Here is a 6,015-nt window from a genome sequence, read left to right as displayed (position 1 = left end):
CTAGCATGTGTGCAGCACTGGGTTTAAGTCTCAGCACCACATATAAATAAATAAAAGGTCCATTAACAAAAAATTTTGACATTAGAGTGCAAAGAAAAATAATTTCTCAGAATTGTCAGATACCAGATTATATACACCTGTAGATGCTCTATCATATATTTTCAATACTATAAAGCACTTAGGTTGAAGAGAAGCAATTATGTTAATGATGTGGACGAAAAAATCTGAAGAGTTTTTCAGTCATATGATTTTCAGAATTAGCTGATCTAGGATTCACAGATTTGCCAAATAACAAAATTTCTTGATCTGCAACTACCAAAACTGGTAGTTTGCAAGAAATCATTATGATAATAAATTCTATTTTTAAATTTTATCCTAGCTTTAAAGAAGGTGTTTTGGGATTTAATTGGTCAGAACAAAATTTTTTTCACTAACACTTTCTTCATATGCTCTTTTTCATGTATCTTATGATTGTATGACTATTAATGGCTACAATAATGTTGTGCAACAATTAAAACATCTTGGGCACAGAACAATAAAACTTATTTATCTCTTAAGTCTGTGGGTCAGTGATTTTTGTGGGACCAGCTGGGCTCACTTACATGCCTGGCAACTGGTCGTGGATTGCTGATCAAGGGTGGTATGTGTTACAGTGGCTGGGGTGATTTATCTCTGCTTCAAGTTTCTCATTCCACAGCAGCCTAGCCTGGGTGTGTTCTCATGAAATGACTAGGGAAGAAAGTATAAGTACTGTTTCAAGTCTGACATCCCATGGCAAAGTCACATGGCAAACTCATGTTCAATGAGCAAAGAAATAGAATTTACTCTTTTAGTAAAATTGCAAAGTCATGTTTGTAAAAGGGTATGGATACAAAGAGAAGAACTGAAAGTATTAATTCAATTCATCCACCGTATTTCATCCCCTGGCTGTAATCACAATTCCTTCAACATACAAAATACACTAAATCCTAAAACCCTAGAATATTAGTTTTCAAGTTTAGGGTTTTGCAATCCATATCAGGTTCAGATGCAGTTCTTCTTGATCTACAGTCATGAAATGAAAAAAGTACCTGCCCCCTGCCTCAGCACACACACGATCTACAATGATAAATAAGGAAAAGGACAACCACAAATACTTTGGAAATGGGAGAGAATGGGACCCGCATAGTCACTGGTTCCTAACAGTTCTGATAACCCATTGGCCCACTATTCTGGCACTGGGAGTTGTTCTGACTCAATTCTCCATAGCTTTTGGTTATAGTGAAATGTCCCCCTTTTCTCATCACCCTCATCTATTATTTCTAAAGAAGTGATTATTGTTAGCTGCTTCCTAAGCCAAAGAAAACCTGGGGCCCAGAGACATTTTTATAGCTTGAACTATCTTTTATTACAGGCATTTGGTGTTTTGAGCTATGCTATTGCCTTTAAAACTTTTGAGCTTTCTGTGTCCACCACACACCCAAAGCCACATAGGCAACTGGTACCAACATGTTTTCTGGACTTCCGCTGCTACTTGCGGATTAGGCTTCTGTAGGGCCACACCCTTAAGCTTTGTCCACCTCAGACCTATGCAGAACTGTAACTCCTGGGAGCTTAAAATGTCTGAGAGTCACAGCCTTGATTTGATGTTTGACTTGTGGTCATGTCTCTGAGACTTTTGCTAATTGGAGAATCTGGATAAAAGATGATAGTTTTGCTTATAAACTGGTGGGCGTAAAACAATAACAACAACAACAACAAAAAACCTCAACTTTTAATTCTATGAGCTAAATTCCACCAGGTGGCACTCTCTACATTTTGCCTGGAGAGAGCCTAGGCCAAAGTCAAATGTTATTAGATATGTTGTTTTCCAGGGAATCACAGGCAGCTGTTTAACCAAATATTTCATAACTTCTTAAAGAAGTTTCCTCAACACTATCCCAATCTTTACCAACAGTTTTCTAAACTCCCAGGTGCCCCAAATCCTAAATACCACATATTTTCTGTCCTTGTTGTGCAGCCCCGTACTTCCATGTACCAACCTTTGTAGCAGTTAATCTATTACTGAAATAATGCCTCAAAATCACTTCTTTTGTGTGTGTGACTCATAAATATTTGCTTCATTACAACTGATCTAGGGAACTTTCTTGGTGTTGATATTAACTTAATCTTTCCCTGTTCAGTAATTTGAAAACTGTTAATAAATAAAATTAAGACTTCACGATTGTTAGTTCAACTTTTTTTACTTTGGAATAATAATCACAATTTTGATGAAATTACAGCAGAAAAGTTCAGGAGATTTAATTTCATTAATTTTTTCGGTACTGGGGATAACCCAGGGGTGCTTAACCACTGAACCACATCCTCAGCCTTTTCTAAAATTTTCAAACAAGAGTCTCACTAAGTGGCCTAGGGCCTCACTAAACTGCTGAGGCTGGTCTCCAATTTGTAATCCTCCTGTCTCAGCCTCACAAATCACTGGAATTATATGTGTATACCATTGCACCTGGCTCATGTGATTTTTATTAGATAATATCCAGAATGTTTAGCTATTATTTGGAAAATGAATATTCAGATATTAATAAATCTAAATGTGAAATCTGTTAAGACTGGAATCACAACAGTAGTTAGATATGATAGCAACTTACATGATCACATAATTTCAGGTACAGTTTCATGGAATGTCACACATGATGCTAAAATATGTATCTGATTATTTGGCCATCTAAAACCAAATAATTGATTTGGCTGAACACCAAGGTTAGAACTGAACACTTTAGTAAATATATACAGATAATGGAAGTGCATGCCTCCAAATTCTTTTTTGTCACATCAAAAAACAGAAGACTAAACAGGAACACTATAGTATGGCTACTTGATATGTATCCAAATAAGTTTGGTCTAGATAAATCAATGGCATGTTTAATTTTATTGCAAGTTTGTGATTTCAAACAAAAATTACTACTATGAAGTACCACTTTTAAAAATGCAGTAATTTCTTCACATATATACATACCGTAAATATTTGCAAACATATACATATTTGATAGATTCTGTGTACTAATTACCTCCATTCTACACTGCTTCTAATTGAAAAGTTTTAAAATACCGGTCTTATTACTTGATGTTTTATTTCTTGGCTTGGATAGTTGTAGTTGTTGCTTCACTACTTATTAACACATCCATTTATGTTTGCACTCTTCTTCATACAGATTTCACAGTTTTTAATATTAAAAAAATCCATATTTGATGAAAGACCAAGAAAGTCCTAAATTCTAAGCATGATTTAAAAAAATCTAAACCAAGATATATAATAACTAGAAAGCGCCAAAGATAAAAGAGACTATGTTAGAACAGGCCAAGAAAAGTCAGTTCTAAGTTCATAGTTATCAGACTATTTTAGAAAGTGAAAAGAATTGTACTTAGAATGCCTGAGCTGCCGAAAAAAATGATAAATATAAACAAACATTGATTATATAAAACACAATATTCTAATCTGGAGATTAAAGAACTAGAGGAATTTGATTAGAATTAAAGTATTTCAACATCTTTGTGTGTAAATGCACAGAAACAGCATTTACGTATGTTCAAGCATGGTATATTTTTAAGGGTAATCAAAAAGGACTTGTAATAGTATGTTCACATTTCAAATAAACAGAAAATATGTGATAAATGGAAAACGCAACCCATCACAAATGATGACAAGAGGTGGGGAAAAGCATAGCACAGAAAAAGATAGCATGAAATAAGACAGCAAAAATAAATCCAAACTTTGGCACTATGGTGGAACAGATCCATGAAGTGTTCTCTTAATACAAAACTCTAGATCCTGGGGAAAGCAGACTTTTAAACTCATTTAAACTCATAGGGAAATCTCCAGGCCTAATCCCTCTTCAGTCAACACAGGAAAAAAAAAAAAAAAAAATTGAGCTGAAACAAAAGCAGGAAAGGAGCAGGAAGCAGCAAGCACCAAGGCCAGGAGGAGGCTTGAAAGGTAGAATTTGCCCTGAAGACAAATGCTGATGGCATCCTGGACTTAACTTCTAGAGACAAATCTTTAGGACAGTAGCCAAGTCTAGGGAGCTGAAACAGACAACAGTATTCAGACAGGAGCCCTGAAGGGGCTGAAGTGGTACCAAGGGGTTGGGATTCTTACCACGTCACTCAGAGAAGCAGCAGATGCAAATCATTAGCTGAAAGAAAGCATCCACCACTTAGGTTCTCTGATGTTCCACAGATAAAACTAAGCCACATACTCAAGAAAACTAATCACAAATGGTACACAATAACTACAAATTTAGGCTTATAAAGCCTTAAAATTCTCAACCAGAAATGGAATACAGCATATCTGAATTTTTAAAAACATCAGATATGGATTTTTAATTGAATTCAGAGTCCTGAATCTGGGGTACCAACTAACTGGATTTGGTTGCCCACCTTCATCAAAAAGAAAATGATGAGCTGGGGTTGAGGCTCAGTGGTAGAGTGCTTGCCTCACAAGTGTAGGGCACTGAGTTCACTCCTCAGCACCACATAAATGAAATACATTGTGTACATCTACAACTAAAAAAAAGAAAAATTAAAACAAAATAAAAACAAAAAAGAAGAAAATGATAACAAAAAGGAATAATCAGTTTAGCCCAAACTGAGAAGAACTGTCTTCAGTGCTCCTCCAACACACAGAAACTACATTTTAAAGGAGAGAGCATGTATGGAGAACAAAAGTCAAGACCGATGTTTATGTAGATTCAGCCAGGCTCTGCTAGCAGAGAGGAAACATCGTCCAAGGGCCAGGACTCTGGGGATGCTCTGGGCAGTTTCAGTTTCCATTCTCAGCATGAAATTATTGCCTATAGGAAGCTCAGATAGAGAAAATAGCTTACAGGTTAGAGAAAACACACACACACACACACACACACACACAAAACAATTTGAGGCTTATTTTAAATTTTATAATTTTAAAGGGTCCCCATTAACAGATTTACAAGAGACTGTAATGAATAAACAAGATTTCTGAAAAAAATCAAAGGACAAATGATCTCACTGATAAGCGGATGATGTCACATATGGGGCAAGAATGGAGGAAGGAGGGACTCTATAGAGGGATAATAGGGGTGGGGGGGAATAACAGAATAAATCTAAAACTATTACCCTAGGTAAATGTATGATTACACAAATGGTATGCCTCTACTTCATGTACAAACAGAGATGTATCCCATTTGTTTACAATAAAAATGAATTAAAAAAAAAGATTAAAAAAGAAATAAGTGAAAAAACACTATAGAAATTAAAAAGTCATCAGTAATGTTTTAAATAGCAAGTGAAAGGCTACTGGAAAATAAATTAGTGAAGAGGAAGACAACTGATGAAATCATCCAAAATGCAGCAAAGAGAAAACAAGAGGATGAAAAATAGATGAAATTATGCCTATTATGTCACAATTATGTAACATGATGACAGAGTTTTTGCAATCAGTCCTAGAATCCAGGAAAAGCAATATTTGAAGAGTTAGTGAGTGAGAATACTACAAAATATGAATTGAAAGATACAGGAAGCCATAATGTACTAAAAATAATAAATTAAAAGAAATTGTAGTTCCAAACATAGTAAATCTACAGAGCACCAAGGGGCAGGGATGGGAGGGAGATAATTTTAAAAGCAGCGAGAAAAGATAACCTAACAATCTGATTGTGAAGCCCAAAGACATTGAAAGACTAAGTTAAGACTATAAAATAAGTAGAACTGATACAACTCTTGCATTTTTACTCCAGAAACTGTACTTTTAACTACTATTTCATCTTCAGTTTTTAAACTGGCCCAAACCATATTCCAAAATACCTGCTAAAATTTCTTAATGATTGGTGAACTTTCAAATCACAAGAAATCTGAAACTTGGCTAAAATTTCTGACCTGGAAAAAAGTATCTTTTAGGCATCATTAACATTTTCGTACTTTTTTAAAAAAAAATATTTTCATTAGTTGTTGATGGACATTTATTTTTTATTTACTTATATTTATATATGGTGTTGAGAATGG

This window comes from Sciurus vulgaris, assembly GCF_902686455.1.
Source record: "Sciurus vulgaris genome assembly, chromosome: 13".
NCBI lineage: Eukaryota > Metazoa > Chordata > Mammalia > Rodentia > Sciuridae > Sciurus > Sciurus vulgaris.
This window is presented reverse-complemented; position numbering follows the sequence as displayed.